Below are 21,341 nucleotides of genomic sequence, written 5' to 3' on the forward strand. Positions count from 1 at the left end.
TACAGAAAGATTTTCCCCCATTAAAACTTCCACCGACTGGAAACTACTGACTTTCACATGTTTTTTTTGGGGGGGGAATGTTTTCTAATTTGTGAATTTTTGATCTGTACCATTTAAAGGTTAAAATGATGCTTCATTATACATTTTTGACAGTGCTTGGAATTGAGCCCAGGGCCTTGCACTAGCCAGGCAAGTGCTCCACCGACTGAATTCCTCAACCCTCTTATCGAATTTTTTTTTTTTTAATGTGGTAAAATACATACAATGTTTGCTGGACTAATCATTTTCAAACATGCAGTAAGTAGCACATGAAAGATTTGCATTGTGCAACCATCAACATCACAGAATCCCAAAGTCTTCTCACGTTGCAAGATGGAAACTCTGGACTCAGTCAATAGTGATCGTTCCTCCTTTTTCCTTCCTGCTCCCCAACCCCCACCCCACCCCGGTCTCAGAAACCACCTTCTATCTCCATGGACCTGAGTTCTTTAGATGGAAGTGGAATCTTACAGTATTTAGCTTTCTGTGGTGGGTTTGCTTCACTTAGCACTGCCCTAGGGGCCCATCTATATTGTAGGACCTGCTGGGATCTCCTCACTTCTGAAGATGCTCATACCGGGTTCAGCGTCTGCGTCCATCTGCAGATGGCTGCTTGAATTATGTACATCTTTTTAGTGCTATGAAGACTGCTGCTGTGAACACGAGGCATACGAATTTCTCCCCAGTTTCCTGCTTTCACTTCTTTTAGAAACAAACCGAGAAGTGGAAGAGTGGGTCATACGGAGATTCTATTTTAAACCCTCTGAGGAACCACTGTCCAATAGTACTTCACATTCCCATCAAAGGCAACCAATAACTGATTTCTCCATATCCTTGGCGACATTTTTTTTTCTGATTTGCTTTTCAAAGTCTAAGCCACATGCTAGGTGGTTTCCACTGTTATTTCAAAACAAATTTCTCTTATGAATCTGAGTATCCCGCCAAATGATTAAGACGTTTGTATTCTTACATCACGTATTCGTCACAAAACCCTATCCACCCCACCTCCCCGCATCCTGTTTTGAGTCTGACTTTCTCTTGTCAAACTGTAGAAATTCATTTTTCCCATATAGAAAATTAGCAGTTTGTGATAATTTTAGAAGTAAGTTCCGCTGTCAAAATATTAGATGTTTGATGTAGGAACCAAATGTCTACTTCCCAGTAGCTTTTTCCCTCTCTCCCAGTAACTGTAATGGATGTTAGGGTTTAGCATTGTCTGTTGAGCTGTAGCAGACATGGCATGTGGGCGGAGCCTGGGGACCCTTGCCAATCTCGTCACACTAAGTCACTCACAGTATCCTATTTATCATGGATCTGAAGGCTGAGGCCTTGTTAGGTCTGAATTCCTACCTAAATATAGGAGTACATATAATACCTGAAAAGTCAACACACTGAATCTAACCAGAGAACTTTTCCCCACCTGACATGTCAAACACACAGGGTCACAAAATTAAATGACCCTATGCTATAAACTTAATTGATTAGTTTAACTCAGATAATCACATGGAACCATTATGGCCGGGTTCTCAATCTGTGGGTTGTGACCCCTTTATGGGACTAATGACCCTTTCACAGGGCTGCTGAAGGGCATCAGAAATATCAGATGTTTACATTACGATTCATTGCGCCAACATTACAGTTATGAAGTAGCAATGAAAATAATTGTATGGTTGGGGGTCACCACAGGTTGAGGAACTGTATTAAGGGGTCTCAGCATTAGGAAGGTTGAGAGCCCCTGCATAACAGCCTTCCAAAATCTTGAACAAATAGTCCCTGTAACTCACTGGGTGGAGCAAAGCTCTGGCCCTGCCCAGGAAGTCCATACTGTTGCAAACCTCTCTGTTTGGAAACTTGTCTTTCCCTGATTAGAAACAGCAGCCTCCTTCACTTCTGAGTTGAGTGTAACCAGCTTTGTGAATATTTTGCTTTGATTGTGTTTGTTTGTTTGTTGTTTTTGTTTTTTTGCAAGGTGAGGATTTGAGAGAGGGTCTTGCTCTATATCTCAGGGTTGTCTCAAATGCATGATCCCTGAAACTACCCCCAGTAAGAATGCCAGGCTTCAGCAAAAGCCATTTAGGGGCTTGAGGACGACAATCTTCTACACCTCACACCTTGGCCTTGCAGGACAGTCCCCGTTCTCTAGAGAAGCATCACTAATGCTCACAAGGAGGCTGCACACCAGCCTGGCAGACACTACAGACACCTCTGTGGGAAGCGGCAGCCAAGACGGCGCCCCGGCTCAAGGCCAAGCCCCGTGATTCCCTGCTTGTTTACCAAAAACCTGATTATGCACACCTGAATGATCACGCACTGCCCGCCTGACGCATAGCATCATACAGCATGATATTGAGTCACTGGCCTATCAACGCGCACCCTGTCTGAGTGCATGGCTTGTGTACAGAGCGTGCTGAATGCTGATTGGATGATGAAGAGTGGTGAGAGATGAGTGCAGAGGGTGGAAGTGGATAAATTGGGCGATCCCCCATAATAAACGGAATAGGGAATAGAGCTGAGGCAGAAGCTGAAAGAGAATAAAGGAAGCTGCAGCGGGAAGCTGCGGAAGCTGCTCAAACCCTGCCTTGGCGTACGTGTCATCTTTGCCCCAGCTTTGCGGGACGGAGTGTGGGGTGCCCGACAACCTCCATCATCCATTCCTAAAACACGGACACAACCTTCCTTTAGAAAGTGTGTGTGTGTGTGTGTGTGTGTGTGTGTGTGTGTGTGTTAGGAAGCTAGCTTCTCCTCTCTTGTTGGCTCAGAACAGAGCTGCCACTTCCCCAGGAATGAATTGTCCCCCAAACTCCAAACACAGGCAAGGCTTTTACCAGGTGGCCCAAGAAATGGAAATTCTTACTATCAGAGGGGGCGTTCAGCAGAGGCAATGGGAGAGGAAAGAACCTAAGAATTTATGGGGGGATTCTCTGACAGATTTCTGTCACTAGAAGCAGAAATGGGTCTGAGGGGTGGGTGAGCTAGCGAGAAGCCTAAAAAGGAAGACTGTCCACACAAGAAGAGTTGTTTGCCAAAATGTTGGTAGTATCTTTAATAAAGATGTTTGTCTTCAGCATCCAAAGAAAAAGAAGAGGAGGAGAAGGAGGAGGAGGAAGAGGAGGAGGAGTTACAGTTTAGAACCAAAATGCCTGAGAATACCATCTTCGCTGACTTTATATACCTAGCCCCTTACCTGAGTAAGAGTGGTAGGGTGAGTGACCAAGCACCCTGGCTTTTCATGGCTGGATGAGATTGTTCACCCCCATAATACAGATGAAAAACCAGTTTCAAAGGGTGAAGATATGTTCAAGGCCATGAACCTGGTAACAGCAGAACTGAGATTCAAACTGACCCAACTTTACTGATTTTTTTTTTTTAACGCAAAGTGGGTCCTTTAAAAATGCCAACCAGATTCAGTAGTGCGTGGGTACCAAGCAAAGAGATTCCGAACCTGCCCACTTGCAGGATAAGAGGAGACAGGGCACTAACAGAACATATCCTAAAATCGTTACGAGACCCTTGGGAGACCCTGAGGTGGGGTAGAATGGGGTGAAAGACTTCATTTGCATCATGGGAGGTTTTGTTCTAGTAGGCAAATAATTCCACAGATGTTGCTTGAGCACCTACTATGTGCCAGGTAGAAAACGCTACCCTGCTCCACCCCTCACAGGCAACAGGCTTTAGCGTAGGCACTGGGATCTAGTTGAGGCAGAAGAGGAGAGATGAGGTGACACAAAGGGCCACGCTGTTCTGAAAGAGAAAGTGGGAGAATGGTTCCCTGAGAGAAATCGGGAGGCCAGCAATGGAAAAGCCTTTGCCCTGAACTTAGCGGTAACCAGGTAGTAGAAAATGCTACTAAGAGGGGCACTGTCTCAGCTAGGTTGCTCATTCACTGTCTTAAAGGCAAATATTTACTGCGTATTTTCAGCATTAAAGTTCTTCTAGAGGTTTAGGGAGATGTAAAAATACATAAGCCTGGGTCCTTCAAATAGCACTAAAAAGAAAGGCAAAGTGTCCAGGAATTAGTCAAGCTGGAAAACACTGTGGAGAGCCGCAGCATTTAGCTCCTCCCGAGATGTACGGTGTTCTTGCTATGAGCAAAACAGCAGATGAGACAGCCACTAGAGGAAGGACCTGATCGGGTAGCGCAAGGGCACTAGGGCCTGGCCGCTCCTCTGTGCCTGTATACACTTGTGGCTGAACAAGCCGACTGTGGATGGATCCATCTGCTGGCGGAAGGACACAGATCCCAAGAACTCTCATTGCTGGAGCCTCTGTTGGCCTCTACTGTGCTATCAAGTACTGGGGTTCTTCACAGAGTCCCAAAAGCTAAGGGCACATGCTAACAGCAGCTAGTGTTACCATTGAGGCTCTGAGAGGAATACGGTGGGATCGTTTCCTTTCATCTGAAGTTTCTGAACTGTGAAGGATGGACAGTGCTTGGGATCCTGTGCTTTCGACCGTTAACAAGGCTCTGGCACAGTGACACGCTTGAGAACAGTGTGCAGTCACTGCGGTCAAGGTTTGGGTGGTGCCGTGTTCGTTCACGCTTCGACACACATTCATTGAGCCAGACACTGTGCTCAGTGCTGGGGACAGAGGGATGAGCAAAGTCAGAGATGGCTTTGCTTAGTACCGTTGCTTAGTTTGGCCAAGGAGCGAGATAATTGTCAGTTAAACATAAACAAATATAAAATTTTTACTATGAGGAGTGCTACAAAGAGATCTGCATGTGCTGAAGAAAGTTTTCATGTGACTCGTCTAAAGTGCTATTTGAAGGATCAAGTGGTAGGTCCAGCATTGCCACCTGTGTTGTGATACCTTCCCACAAAGAGGTGGAGTCCAATCACTTCTCTTGACTCCAAGGTAGGCCCTTGATTAGCTTAGGATGAAGCATTAAAAATGTTCTGGAACTTCTGAGACCAGGTCACAAAAAGCCTTCCCACCCTACATGACCTTTTAAAAATGTATTTTCTAAGGATTGAGCCCACCACGTAAGATACTCTCTGTCCTGCCACTGAAGCGCCAGAGCTCCCATTGTGTAAGTTTAGGTCAAAAGTCTTAGCTCAGCGTAACCCGCCAGCTGCATCTGCTAAGCTACCAGATAAATGAATGAAAAGCCATCCACTCACGGCAGTCAAATCAGGCCCTTGTTACCACAGAGAACGGGAGAATCCCCCTGAGGCCGAATTCTGAACCCCAGATCTGTATGAGTGAAATGGTCCAGCCCTACCTCTAGGAACGTTTGTAATGTACATCTAAAGGAAACAGAGTCAGAGGTACTAACCAGGCAAAGGGCTGGGAGGGGTGACAAGGTAGAAAGGTTCTGAGCCAAAGGGGTATCACATACAAAGGCACTGGGGCGGGGGGAAGGTTGGAGAGTGTCTATGGTTGGCGTGCAGGTGGGAGGGAGACAAGGCAGAAGAGCTCAGCATGGGCCAGAACACACTTGCCTTGTGGGTTAGCTAAAGATTTTCTTCTTTATTATGACTCAAGAAGTTATAGCAGAGTGACGTAATCAAAATTCTACATCACAAAAAGATTTTTTTGTTGTTATAATATTTGCATATCAGAGAAGCCAGAAAGATTCGAAGAAGCCTGTCTCACCGTGATTGTTCGAGTGAAAGTGATGGCTAGTTGGTTTGAGGTGGTTAAAAAAAGAAAAGAAAAAAAAAGTAGAAGTGGATTAATCAAGAGATAGAACTACAATCAATGGGCTATGCTGATGGATTAATGTCATGACCAAGGGTTAGTTCATTCATTCATTCATTCATCCATTCATTCATTGAGCAGTTGAATCATTCTTAGCATATCTGTCTGGGTGTCCTAGTTTGTCTTTTACTGCTGTGATAAAAGGCACAAGAAAAAGCAACGTTAGGGAGGGAAAGGTTCATTTGGTTTACACGTCACAATCATGTCACAATCACAGGCTGTCATAGAGGGAAGTAAGGACAAAAATAGGAACCCCGAGCTCGGCAAACGTGAGGCAGGGGCATGGGAGGACACTGCTTCGTGACTTGCTCCTCAGGCTCTCATTTCTTACTCCCCAGCACCACCTCCCACAATTGGCTGGACCCTCCTACATCAATCACTAGTCTAGAAAGTGCTCCCACAGACTTGCATACAGGACAACTTGAGGGACCCATTTTCTCACTTGTGGAACCCTTTTCTCAGATGACCCAGTTTGTGTCAAGTTAACCAAAACCTAGCAAGCACTCTGGATACTATGGGACTCTCTATTTTTGTTGTTGTTGTTGTTTTATTTTCACATATTTATTAAAACTGTGAATGAAAGCAATAGAAAACACCATTCATTTCAAATATGCAAATGACATAATAATTACCCTAAAGCCAGCCAAGCAAATATTCATGAAACCTAAGGAGAGATAGACAGCAATACGACCTGCCCTGTAAGGGTTGACAATCTAAACTTGGGCTTTAAGATAACAACTGTGTAAGTGGAGTAACAGAACTAGAGAAATACCTTATGCATAACGAACTGTGCCGTCTTAGTGTGGCATAATAGTCATCAACATTAATTTGGAGGCAGAGGACGATGGCAATAGCACTCAGGGCCTGAGGCACGCTAGTCAAGCGTCCCACCACTGAGCCACACCCCAGGCCACATTAATTCTGTCTTAACTAGCATCTGCCCTGCCCTCATCTGCGATGATCAGACAGCATCACTGTGACCTCTTGTATAGCAAGGCGGGGGTCGTACTCGAGTGGCAATGACAGAAGTGGAGCTTATCAAGTGAAAGGCAGCACGGTTCACGAGGGGATGATGGGAAAATATCAAATGAGGAACCGTGAAAAGACCCAGGTAAAGGAACCTGAAGGAGAGAGAGGGCTGCAGATCTGTGATACCCAAGGGCAAAGAGTGAGAGCTCCTCTGGGAGAGAGGGAGGTACGCTGCTGTTGAAGGTCAAGCAGCTCCAGTGGCTAGAAGTCACAGGGAGCCAGGTTTCAGCTCCAGGGGAAGAACTTTTAACAGCCACAACCAGAGTCTGGACTTCTGAGGTATGTGCCCCCCACCAGCTCAAGTAAAACCTAGGCTGATTGTATGGAATAGACCTTTTAAGGAGTAGATTCTTGAACTGCTGTGTGGTTGAGCGCTATAACTTTAAAATCCCACAAACAAGCATCTCATCACAGTCCTGGGAAAAGGCAAAGGTAAAAAAGCTGGCCCCTGACATCCCGTCTCCCTCGGTCCCACCTGAGCCCTATTTTTTTTTTTTTTTTTTTTTTTTTTTAGTTTAGTGTTGGCTCTGGCCACTCATTCTGAGACTTTTGCCCATGAGGGTTTCAGGCTGAGCCACTGCACTGTTCAAAAATTCTCCTCTGTGAGTCGATCTCCTCCTTTACCATCAACAACTGTTAATTTCCAGGAACTTGATGTGGCTGGCAACTGCTTTGTCCGTGAAAGGCTTTGCAAGCTTCCAATAACTCTTTCCTCCAAGACAGTCTATGACACGGTCCTCACGTTAGACACCCTACGCATCTGCCTAGTGTAAATCAAAGAGGCTCCGTCAGCAAGCCACTTTTAAATGCTGATGACTTCACACGACTAAACATTACAATTACAGTCTTACACACACACACACACACACACACACACACGTAATCCTGAGTTCAATGATCAAAGTAATTTTTTATTGGTATAATATTCTTTGAGAAATTTTTTTTTTTTACTCCAATTGTTCTTTCTGCGGTGCTGGGAATGGACCTTGGGCTTGTATCACAAGCTAACACTGAGCAACACTTCCAGCTCAATCTCTTGTTGTTAATTGATATATAATGGTTGTATACGTTTTTGTAAAAATTTATACAAGAAGTGATGATCAGATCCTGAAAAGTCTTACAACTATCACTTCACATCTTTGTTATTTCTTCATCTTGCGAACATTTATGTTTAATGTTCTGCAGCTTTCATAAGGTTCTGAGATACAAACAGATAGAATCACTTTAGAATAAGTTTTAATATTTCTTGTTTTCTATTTGGGTGCTTTACTCGCATGTAAGCCTGTGCAACACATGTATGTAAGCAGTCTCAAAAGCAAGAAGAGGGTATCAGACTCCCCAAAACTGTAGTTACAGGCAGTTGTTAGATACCATGTTGGTGCTGGGAATGGAACTAAGGTCTTCTAGAAGAGCCTTAGGCCCAAAATTAATCCTTTCAGCCCCGTAGAACAACCTTTAAGGATGCTTGGAAATGAAGGGATGACCAAATCCTTCACAGCAGGTTTTCATTTATTTGTTTGTTGATCTGACTGAACTTGGGGAAAGACTAGACAAATAATGGGAAATTCGTTTCTATAAATAGTGCAGGAGAGCTTATCAAGGCTGGAAAGTCAGATAAGAAATTCGCATCTGGTTCAATAAGTTTGAAGTTTGGGATTAATGTCTAGGAAAGGGAAGTCAAACAAATAACAACCCCCAAAACAACAATGCAGAAAGCTTAAGATAATAGCCCATCCGTGGCCGGGCAAGAGTGAGCGCTGCTATCAGGATGACTGGAGACCCATGAGGCTAACATAAAAAGACTCAGGGACCCAAAAGAGGAGGGAAGGAAGCCAGAGGAGGAACAGTGGGGCTTTTGGAAGGACTCCAGTACACAGGATGCTCACTGAGACGCGAATGCTTCCTGGTTTCTGGTAGGCACTGGAGTTGGAGTCAATTGGCTATGGCCAATTGTCACTCAGTCTGATCTCTGCTTCCTGAATTATCTCTGGAACTCTCATATCCCCTTGGAGCTAATCCTCTTTGACCTCTGTTCTTGCCTGCATTTTGCTTTCTGTTCTTTATCTGTTGTTTTCTGCGCTCGTTCGGGAGCAGAGTATGCCCACACATGAAGAACATTAGTGGATTCACAAATAGCGAAGGGGTGTTTTCACTCCCTTCTGCTATAACTAAACTCCTAAAACGCAGGTTACTCCCCCTCTCTGACCCAGAAGGAGCACAGCAACATCATTTAGTGTCTCCTGTCCCCTAACAGTAGATTTGAGCATAGGACAGACACTCAATTCTCTTAGCTATAGCTACAATCAGGCTTCTTTGAGTTGAAGATTATTCCCCTTTTAAAGTATTAATGGTTTTTCAAAGCCGGCTTTCCCTTCTTACCAAAAAGTACCCAAAGGTGAACTCACGACACAGGTATCTCCCTAGGTCTCTGCCCAGCTACTCAAGAGCTCTACCTTTCGGGAATAAGAGTCACAAGATTCACCCAAAGGTAACGGCCCATCCTGGTGCCCAGGGCAGCCCCCTTTCTCTTTGTCTCAGAACTAAAACCATCGTCACGTAGAAAATCCAATGTTGTCAGGGCATAATCTATGGGACAGCCCCTTCTCTCTCTCTACTGTGCACCATGATATTCTCCAGTGTCGTTCAGTTTTGGGATTCCCTATTAATCATCCCTTGAACCAAGGCAGGTTTTGAAAGCCCCCATAAGATGCAAGTGCTGTGTGAAAGAGAAAAAAGAAAAAAAAAAAAAAAACGAATCTAACGAATCTGCTTTTAGCTCTCGGGAATTATATTCACGTTAAGAGAACATAAAACTCAGAAGGGAATTGCATGGTGTGATAGATAAGGGATGGGAGGGACACTTGGAGTGATTTAAGTCTCAAGACCTTGGCAAGGAGATACTATGCACTCAAAGCACACTTTGTCTTCCTCTTCTTCTGTTGAAAATGGCATCTCTTTCCCAGCCTCATTCTAAGGGCATCCGACATGCCATTCAGAAACAACTTTCTACAAGAGAGTGGAGAGGTCACAGGTCTGCTGAAAGGCCATGTGCCTGAGCTGTGGTCCCATCCTTCTCCCCTCGTCCCCTTAGGCTTTGCCTGGCCTTGAAATGTGATTGACCAGCACTTGCAGGAATTGCCGAAGTCTTCCTGGGAGCTTCCCCTTTCCTGCAGGCCTGCGTCAGACATTTTTCACACTCCTGTATGTTTTCAGTTGCAATTCTGCCCCAGAGATCCCTCCCCTTGACTCCCACGTCCATCTCATTTTGAAACTGGATGTCCTTGGAGCTTTTGATTCTTCTATTGAAGAGTCTGGTGTGTTTTAATAGTTTGCCTTTCACAGTTTCCCCCTCCCCCCATCCATGTCAAATTCATACAATAGGATCCTCCTCTCCACCCAGGGGTGATAAGAGAAGCAGACTCAGTAGACACGGTTTCAGTCAGTAGTCACACAGAACCATTTCCTCCTCACCTAAGGGTTGTGTCCATGTGATTAATACTACCTTCCCCAGTAGATGCTGCTCTCTGCATGTCACTGATACCCCCTTATACCTAGGACATATTAAGAAGCCAGCAAACATATGCTAAATGCATAAATGAGCTGACATTTCATACAGATTTCACTTAAGCTTCATTGAGTCACACCCACAGTGTCTACAGCAGCAGCAGCAGCAGCAGACTTGGTATAGAACCACCAGATCTGAGCATGGACACAAACTTATTTTAGTCCTGAGATGAAAGTTCCATCTAAGGAGAGCAGGCTGACTCCTAAATTATTATAATTTGAGGAGTGGGAAGTTCCCTCGGCCAAAAGTTGTTTTTCACCTCTCTCTCCAGAAGCTTACATTGCTATTAATGGAAGCAATATTTTAAGCCTATTTGCAAATGCAAATGTGTACACAGCAAGAGGAACACATCAAACCACTGCCTGGACTCCTTTTTAACCTAAGAGCATTTTTTTTTCCCAAATGAGTTGATTGCAATGTTGAAATGAGGCAGTTGGATAGGAAGGAAGAAGAATTTCTGGGCCTGTCATGGAAAACTCACACAGGCAGTCAGGGGCCACTACAGAGAGAACTGTGGGAATTTTCCTCTTCCACATTGCCCCGGTATAGGAGCTCCGGGATTGCCAGTGTCCACCAAAATTTTTTCTGTAGCAGAACTGCTGGAAACTCCCAGCACCCCAAAACCAAGAGCAACTGCCAACTATTTGGTACGTGACCCCGTCTATTTCCTGCCTGTCCTGTCTCTCGGCTCCATTACAGCACAAATCTGGATAGAAGAGACTCATTTCTGTAATGCCCCACATCTGATGTGGACGGTCAGAAACTTGAGCAGTGATTGGCAAAAGGTTTAAGCACTCACCCTCTGCCCTCTCCCGCCCGCCCGCTCCCTCTCCAGCTGACCGCCCACCTCTGCACATCTGCCCCAGCTGCAGCTCCTGTCTCCCGTGCTCACCAGGTTGCACATGTCTTGACGACATACATGTCACCAGTGCCTCTCCACCGCGGCGCTCAGGGACCACACACACACGCACAGCAGCATTCCCGAAGTTCACAGGAAAGTGAAGAAAAAAAAAAAAGATAAAAAAGAAAAAAAAAGTAGAAGAAGAAAAGTAAAGGGGAGCCTTGTTGGCTCCCCAGGCCTCCTGGGCGTCCTTACACAGGAGAAATAATCTGGGGACTGAAGAACTCAGATACAGAAAGGGGAACTGACTAGAGAGACTGACACCACAGACGGGGGCTGTGTCGTGCTTGGTTCCAGATAACTTCTGCTGGTAGGTGGGCATTTCCACTGACGAGAATGACTAGAACTGTGCCCTTGGTCAGTCAGCAAGTGTAAAGCCCTAAGGGAAACCCCAAAGACAGCCCCTTCCACAAACACAACAGACACATCCCCAGGCACCAAGAGTCCCAGGAGTACAATCTGTGAAGTCCGTGGCTAACAGTTCAGCTCTGAGCAGCGTCTGTCTCACTCTCAACCAGAGAGCGGAGAAAGAGTCCTCTGTGAAGGGCCTTTCCATAGATCCTTCTAGAAGCCAGTTTGCACGACAGATTATACTGACCCAATCCTAGCTATCCAATCCTAGAACGCTTCTATTACTTCTGCCCACCATGCCTGGCAAGAGGGGAGGGGTTCTTCTGAGCTAGGAGCGAAGTCACATGCAGAAGTGTGAGGGCGTGTAAGTGCAAAGTGTGCTCTCTGAATCTGGGTCTTCCATAGGGTTTACATATCTGGGTACATGACTCTTCCTCGGGTACTTGGATCCTTTTCCTGCCAGGCTTTGGTCTTCTAGCCAGCTGGGTTGGATGGGGCATTTATATGTCTGTGGGGTGAACTCAAGACAGAGGTAACCCCGTAGAAGGCGTCTCACCAGCTTTCTTAGAGGCTGGCTCTGGCCCCCTGGAGGGCTGCAGAAACTATCAAGGTTTGTTATCTTCTGGTTGATGGATGCAGAGCAGGGGAGGGAGTGTACTTTGGGGTGGGTGGCTCCCTGGTGGTCCCCCATGGAAGCCTGGCTTGACTGCTGGACTCTGGCCAAATCATTGGAAATCCTGGAGTCTGACTTCTGGCCTACAGAATGCAGTGCACAATAGAAGTCCTTGCTGCATGGTCATGAAAAACAAAGGGGAGTTTGATGGTAAGACTTGCAGGTAATTCACCTGGTGGACCATGAATTTAATTAGTCTTCATTATTACTCTCCCATTTCCTTCTGAGTATTTTCCAATCCTCTGACCTTTCCACAAACATCCTCATTCTGTGAACAGAGCCCATGGTGGTTCTTCCCAGACTGATCTGAAAAGCCGGTTACCTTCGGTCCAGGGCTGCTCAAATCCATGGGTTCCTGCGGGGTCGTGAGTCATCTCTTCCAACCAGTGACTCTGCATACTTATTTTAGAAACATCCTTTATAGGACGATCGCTACTAGAATCAGGGGTGTCCTCTGGATTTTAGGAGCATCTTTTTTTATTATTATTTATTTGAAAAGATCCATGGTGGTTTCTTTGTTGGAGCATACAAAAAAATATCACGCACTTATCACAGTATAGGGGAATTCTTGAATATGCCCTTTAGTTTTTAAGTGTTCTTTTTTTATTTCCCATGAACTCACCAATCCAAATACAAGATGGGGGCTGGAGAGATGACTCAGTGGTCAAGGGCATTTAGTGCTCTATTGGAGAACTGGAGTTTGGACCCCAGCACTCATGCCAAGCAGCTCACGAACGGATCTGACATTTCCTTCTGGCCTTTATGGCCATCTAAATGCACAGACACATACACAAACAGACACAGGCACACAGATGCACACACACACACACACACACACACACACACGAAATAAATCTTTAAATATAGATATTAAAATACAAGGTAAGTTACATTTAATATGCTGCTATCAAATTCCCTCTCCCCTCCCCACCCCCACCGGGGATCAGGGCCTTGCCATACTAGCACTTGTCATCCTAGAAAATACAACGCCAGTTAAGAGAACTAGATGAAAAGGACATTTCGAGAACACGCCTAAGTCTACCTCTCCTCAGCCCTGGATAGACCCATAAGTGCCATTTAGATACTCATCCTTGTCCTGCTTCCTAGAGTCACCGGAATATATCATCGGACTATTTTAGATTAGCTGAAAGCAGATACAAAATCCCTCAGTAGTTCTGCCTCTCAGCCAGTAACCAGAATTTTGACCCAGTCGCTCCCCACTGGTTATGGTCAGTCTAATTGACAGCCTCTTTCCAACCAGCATCCTCTCCCACAGTGAGCAACATACATCCCAGCAGGGGGACCTCAGAAGCACAGAATCAGCACCATCTCTGGTGAGTCCACGCTAGTGTTGTCTTAAAGCAGAGGCGGGGGCTGGCTTAATGTGATTTCCTTTTAACACATTGGGTTAAGTCTCTACCTCCCCACCCCCCAACTCTTGTCTCTGTGTCAGTGTTTAGGGCTAACTCTCAGTCAATCAGAAGTCCTCTCTGACTCCTGTCCGTGCCATCAGAGGTGAGGGCAAACAGGGTGCCAGAGAGATGGTGGTTAGCTGTGCCGAACACTGATAGGCAGCGTGGAATGATAGGTTCCTTGTGCTTGTCGAGGAGGAAGTTTCTGGAACCTTGGGAAGCTGCTTTCTGCCCACTCGCTCCCAGATGTTCTCAGCGCAGCCCAAAGCTACAATGAAAAGAGGGGAAGGAGAGGAAGCAGAGATGGCATTGGGCACTTGCAAGAAGCAAGTCACACTTGAGACTACTTGAGACCTAATATCCTGAGTGACAGAACCAGAAACCCAAAGACATTTAGAACACCCAAACAGATATCTAGGTCCATGTTCCTACTATAGCCACATGTTTGCCTGTGACGTAAGATAGTCTAAAAGGATTTTTTTTTTTTTTTTTTTTTGATTTTTCGAGGCAGGGTTTCTCTGTATAGCCCTGGCTGTCCTGGAACTCATTTTGTAGACCAGGCTGGGCTCGAACTCAGAAATCCGCCTGCCTCTGCCTCCCGAGTGCTGGGATTAAAGGCGTGTGCCACCACGCCCGGCGTCTAAAAGGATTCTTGATGGTGGTAGAAATGGTTTCAATACAGAACAAAGAGGTTCCCATAAATATTTATAACAGCATTATTATTGCAGTGTTTGTGTTTGCATTCTGAGTATTCTTGATACAGGGATGTGTGCTGGGGCAAGGGGACATGAGAATTAAATACCCATGGTATAGGTGATCCTTGTAGGTGCCCCTGCATCCCTAGAATATTTCCTCCCTTTGTACTGCAAGAGAAAGATAAGACAAAGGAGACGTGTGGGTTGAAGGGGCAGTGGACACCAGAGCACCCTTCCCTTCATGTTCCCATGGTAGTGATTTCCTAAGGGCGGGATGACTCACACCTAAAGAGGCACTAGCTTCAGCTCAGATTGCAGTTCTCAACAGACATGCCTACCCTCACTATGCAAGATGGTAGGGAGCTGCCAGACTCATCAGGCAAGGATAGGCTGTGCTAGCGCAGGTTCTCACATCCCCATAGCGGCCAGCACAAATGCAAGGTCTTTTATCAGCCACCAGATAAACCTCTTGGATTTTGAAACAAGGGAAGGAATCCCTTGTGTGACCAGCAGGATGGAATATGCTGCCCTAGGAGCATGTGATGGTCTGTATACCCTTGGCCCAGGGAGTGGCACTATGAGGAGGTACAGCCTTGTTGGAATAGGTGTGTCACTATGGACATGGGCTTGGATACTCTTGTCCTAGCCGCCTGGAATTCAGTCTTCTCCTGATTGCCTTCAGAACAAAATGTAGAACTCTCAGCTCCTCCTGCACCATGCCTGCCTGGATGCTGCCATCCTCGTGCCTTGATGATAATGGACTGAACCTCTGAACCTGTAAGCCAGCCCCAATTAAATGTTGTCTTTGTAAGAGTTGCCTTGGTAATGGTGTCTGTTCACAGCAGTAAAGCCCTAACTAAGACAGGGCAGAATGCTGGTTCAGTATTGGGGTTACACTGAATTAAAAGAAACATAGGAACTGGGCTTCCTATATTTTGGAGGCAGGAAGATATCAAGTTCAAGGCCTGCCTGCACTACAGAATGAGTTCAAGACTATCATGGGTGACATAGTGAGACCGTCTCAAAGCAAAAAGTGAATATAAAGTTGAGAGTGTAGTACGCTGATGAAATACTTGCCCAGAATCTACAAAACATTGGGTTCAGTCCTAGTACCCACACTCATTCCCTATACACACACTCACATACCTACCCTACACACATTCACACACTGCATGAGGGAAGTCAAGGTTTCATGTGTGCTTATATTCCTAAACAGAATGTAGACCCTGTACAGAATATCACCCATGCAAGGTCAATGAAATGTGTTTGTGAACATAATTCCTGAACTTCTTTTTTTTAAAAAAAGATTTATTTATTTTTCTATGTATGTTGAGTGTTTTCCCTGAATGTATCTGAGAACCATGTGTGCAGTGCCTGCAGAAGCCAGAAGACAGTGTAGGATCCCCTGGGACTGGAGCTTTAAAAGACAGTTGTGAGCCACTAGGGTGCTGGAAATCAAATCTCTGTCCTCTGGCAGAGCAGCCATTTCTCCAGTCCCGTCTCTTAACTGAGCATTATTGCAGTTTAGAGCTGAGCATCTCTCCAGCTCTCAACCCTGCTACACAAGCTCTAATAAGTCTGGGTAGCTGTCACCATCCCTAGGACCTAAGGCTGCCCTTGTAATAAACCACTGATGGGTCCACAATTCCTACCTATACTCTGTGACAACACACAAAACATTCACAGTGAATTTTCCTTTTATTGTTACTGTAAAACTGTAGATGCAGAAACCTTCCTCCTTAAAATATAAGCCACAGACTGAGAGGAAAATACTTGCAAAAGACCTAATATGATGAAGAGGCTCTGATCTAAACCACGCAAAGAATGACAATGGGCTGGAGAGACGGCTCAGTGGTTAAGAGCACTGTTTGCTCTTCCAGAGGTCCTGAGTTTGATTCCCAGCAACCACATGGTGGCTCACAACCATCTGGGATGTGTTGTGCAGGCATACATGCTAATAGATTTACTAATACACATGAATACATCTTTAAAACATTTTTAAAATATAATGACAAGGAAACAAACATCCCACGGTGAAAACTGGCAAAAGATTTGATTATGTATCTGGCTGGAGAAAGGATCCAGGGAACAAATAATTTGTGCAAAGAAGACCAGCACCACGTCACCACAGAGCTGCCAGACAAAATGATGACAAGATTAATACCAGAGACTATCAAACGCTGGTGACCATGCGGAGAAACAGCAGCCTCCACTCACTCACATCAGAAAACAAATGATAGAAATGCCTGGGAAGACCATTTAGAAGTTTTTTTTGTTTTTGTTTTGTTTTGTTTGGTTTGGGTTTTTTTTGTTTTTGTTTTTGTTTTTGTTTTGGTTTTGGTTTTGGTTTTGGTTTTGGTTTTGGTTTTTCAATAGCCCTGGCTATCCTGGAACTCACTCTGTAGACCAGGCTGGCCTCAAACTCAGAAATCTGCCTGTCTCTGCCTCCCACGTGGTGCTGGGATTAAAGGTGTGCGCCACCACTGCCCGGCCATTTAGAAGTTCTTAAAAACTGCAATATTTCTACTATTTGAATGGCAATCACACTTCAGAGTGCATTGGTTCAGTGGAGTGAAAAGCACCCACACAAACACCTACTCACAAATAGTAATGCCGGATTTGCTTATAATTGCTTAAAAGCTGGGCACAAGAGGACCCAAGTCTGATTTCCAGCACTGGTGTCAGGCAGTTCACAATTGTCCATAGCTCCAGCTTCAGGAGACTCTGTCCTCTGCTGGTACCTGCACTCACGTGCACATGCACGCGCGCGCACGCACGTGTGCGCGCACGCACACACACACACACACACACACAGAGTTACACGCATATAATTAAAAATAAAAATAAATCTTAAAATTAAAAAAAATGCTTAAATAGACTTCTTCAAAGAAGACATTCAAGTGGTCAACATGAAAAGAAAAGATGCCCTTCAACAGGTGCATGGACAACTTATACATCCATGCAATGATGTAATGATTAATGATAAAAGGAAAGAAGCCACCAGGATATGAAATACATGAAGAGAACTTAAATGTTTGCAACTTGAGTAGAGAAGCCAATCTGAACAGCCTATGTACTATCCAGTTCCGATAGCATGATATCGTGAAAAAGAAAACACATGGAAACCATGAGATGAGATTGGTAGTTGCCAGAACAACCATCAAGTTAGGACAAAGGTTGGGGGATGGAGATAAACTGGTGCATACCATCATGTATGATAGCATAATGGTGGTCATGGCAGTACACATTTGAGAAAACCATGCAAAGTGTAAGAAAGAACCTGTCTTCTAAGGCATGAGCTTGGTCAATACCAATGTGTTAACACCTGTTGATTGGTCCTACCAACTATACTACCCACTAAAGATGGTGACAGTAGAGGAAGCTGGATGCCTGGTAGATACAGAGAGGTGGGAATTCTCTGTACTATCTGCTCAATTGAAAAAAAAAAGAATCTAAACTGTTCTAAAAATAAAAGCTATTAATTTAAAGACACACACACATACACTAACCACACATACTGATTCCTGGCAAAGCGGCTAAATCAATAATGTGACATTTTAGCTCCTGCACTAGTGGGAAAGTGAATTAGCATTCGAAGGCTCACTTCCCCATGCTCCACTCAGGGCATCAAATTGCCATGCATACAGCCTCGCTGAGAAAAATCTCCAACATTGTATTTATAGCTGCTCTCGATAATTTATGCGTGTTTCTGGTGCAGAACCATAGGTTTTATGTCAATTCCTTAAGTAAGTGAAAGAAAAAAAAATCCACCATTTTCTATGGGTCAGATAAATTTAAGAAAAAGTTCTAAGTATCTATCTTTTTCCCTCTCCCTCTCCCTCCCCCTCCCCCCCTCTCTCTGTACATTATTATAAATGTGGTAGATTTCTTTTCTCTTTGAGAGGGGATGCTTTCTGAGTCTATCCCATGAGCACATCTTAGCACATTTTATATAGTTAAAAGCATTTGAGGTTTTCAATTTTCTTTCCCGATATTTTTTTCAGCCTTTATTTTTGTTGTACAAGTGAGTCACTGACATAGGAAGGGACCCTCTTCTCTTGTTTCCTTAGCTGTCCTTGATTCACTTTCTTGTGATGCAAATTTACACCCATTAATCATGTGTTCTAGGAAAGAGCCAATGTCTATTGTCTGTCAGATGCATTCTAACAGTTTCTGAACATAACACCTACCACCCAGACCCAGGGACACACTTCTCCTGGATGTTCTCAAGGGAGAAATCAGAAAAGGCCAGCCACCTAGGGTATGTGCAGGGAGCTTTCAATTGAGTGCAAAGACTGTTTTCTTTTCCACACACATGACAGCTTCAAAAGCTATAAACTTTAACAGCAGCCTACAATTAGGTGAACTGAAGACATCATTCACTTTACTAAGGGGGCATATATGAAAACCTGGAGCTCATGGTTGGGAAGATAAAAATTGCTGTGGGGGTGTGTATACTCCAGACAGGGTGCTACTGGGCTGAAGTGTCTGCAGAGATGTAGTTACATTAATGCTATAGGCAGCAGAGAATATGAGAAGGCTTGGCCTGGTAGACCTCAGACTAGAGACTACAGATGAGGCCCGTGATCCCAACATCCAGGGTCTGAGGGAGGGAGGGCTGCGGTCTGGTGAAGACACAGCAGAATAGAATCGGGGGCTTCTGGGAAGTGTGTGGAAAGCACACAACTGGTTCATAGGAAACTAGATAGACCATAGGTCAGGGAAGCAAGAATAAGGTGGAGAAGGACCACATGGTGAGCAATGGGGAGATCAGGGACACTAGAGACCAACCAGAGTATTCTAAGAAGACATTCAGGGGACTTTTCCTATCTTGCTTGCCTTACTGGGCATCCAGACACGTCTTGGAAGGAGCTCCGCAGGAACTGGGGTTAACTGCAGACTCTAGAGACATACGGAGGTACACACAGGCCTGATTTCTCTTTATTCCTTTGTATTCCTGAAATATTTTCTGTCTTCCAACAATACATGACATTAAAGATGTCATTACACCATTGGAGACCTCTGGCCTTGGGCTCAAGGAGAGCTGGAGAAGAATAGTCCCTGCCCTCTTGGGACCTGGAGCTGAAGCAGGAAACCTGTCCCCATCCAGCAGGTCAGGTGTCTGAGCACCAGGTGATTGTGATCATGCCTGGGAACTAAGAAAATCCAGGTTCTGCATACCGAGTGCCCTGTGGCTTATCCATTCTGAGAAATTGCCATTTCCCTCTGACCTTCTTTTAAAAAACTCAGAATGAGGTAATATTCTAAATGCTGGAAGACATCGGTCCATGTTTTTTTCTTTACAGAGGAGGGCAGAGCATGCATAGCAAAAGTAACACATTTTTTTAAATGACAGCATATTTCAAATTTGAGGAAGCCAGGATTTTTTAATGTACCTTATGCAAAAAATATCTGGGCAGGGATCTAAATAAGATGTGCATGGTAAAGTAAAATAAAATAGGTCGGGGCACATAGAACACAGCCTATATAAATGACTAATTTAAAAAAAAAAAAAAAAGCTTTTTTTTTTTTTTAAAGCTTCCATTTTGCCACATGCCGTCTTTAAAGCCAGAAGCAATGCGCGGGACATTGGTGAACCCTTTGGATGTGCATTCACACACCTGGATTTAGTTTTCAAGTTAGCGGTGCAGGACCACTGAGGTGGTTTTTAATTAATAAATTAGTTAGTTAATTAATTAATTAATTAAATTTTTTGCAGCTCCTTTCTACTCCCTTCACACTCTTCTATCTTCTTAGAAGATTCCATTGGATGATGCTGTTTAGAAGAGATGTTCTTGATGAAATCAGCAGTCACTTGTCCTAAGCCTCACTTCTGAAAAGGGCTTCCCTTTGAGCTCTCTTTAGACTGAAAACAATCTGAAACAAGCCTTACACGGGAGGGTGGGGAGTGGGGGGTGGGGGGTGTGCTCTTGTAATGGGAAAAGCTGAGATTCTGAAGGACATTTCTAAACCAAACGTGACCTCTGTGTGTCTTGTCCTGGAGATAAATACTGAGTCTAAGTGGCTTTCACTGTGCCTGGCCTATTTGCATACAAACAAAAGAGATTATTTTTAAAAAGATGTGTATTCTTGTTTTTGTTTTTGGTCCCCTGGGATGGCGGCGGTCAGGCGGAAGTGTGCGGGTCATTTTCATGCAATAGCTCCTGTGTGAGTTTGTGTTTATGTCACTTTCCCTTGCCTTTCTTACTCATCATCCACTTCTGGTTCATTCAGTTTTGGAGTTCTTGTCACCAGTTGCTGGACTATGACATCTCAGTCTCCTGGCTATGAAACTTCCTGGCTTAAAAGACCCTTTCCTTGTCCTTACAAGGTAGGTCACACTTCTAAGCAATGCTACTCACAATCTAAATCCAGTTTTACTTTTCAATTTTTATCACTCTTCTATGCAAATTGCCTGCTAGTTACAGCCCACAGCTACTCTTTTCTGACCTCCAGTCTCTCTGAAGACTTTTTTGCTTCCATGAATACCACATTAGCCATCCTGGTGCCTGGAACTCCTTCGCTTGCCTTCACAGTGGCAAATCTCTACGTGCCTCAAAATGCTCTTTTCAGGTTGCCTGTGTCTTCCTCACAATCAGAGAACAGTGTTTATTCATCCCCACAATGGCTTCTCATTGTGTTCAATTTTCTTGGCTTTCTTGGCCTTAGTGTTGTAGGATATTTGATCACACTGCCCCTTGAACCCTGATACTGTATTGTTTGCTGGAAAAATCTGTTTCTACTTGTGGTGTGGCTCAACTTTAACACTCACCTTTCTCTCCTCTGGCTGGAATACAGACACACCCTTAGTACACACCTTTGATCCCAAACAATGAAGGTAAAGTTAGTTTGAAGGAAGAAGCATCCATGTTTAGAAGTGATGTCTAATTGAGTGGTAGACAAAGTGATGAATCAGAGAAGGATTTGACAAAAATATGATATGCCCAGTTCTCATGAGAAGAGAGAGAAAAGG

The sequence above is a fragment of the Mus pahari genome, chromosome 12, assembly GCF_900095145.1.
Source record: "Mus pahari chromosome 12, PAHARI_EIJ_v1.1, whole genome shotgun sequence".
Taxonomy (NCBI): Eukaryota; Metazoa; Chordata; class Mammalia; order Rodentia; family Muridae; genus Mus; species Mus pahari.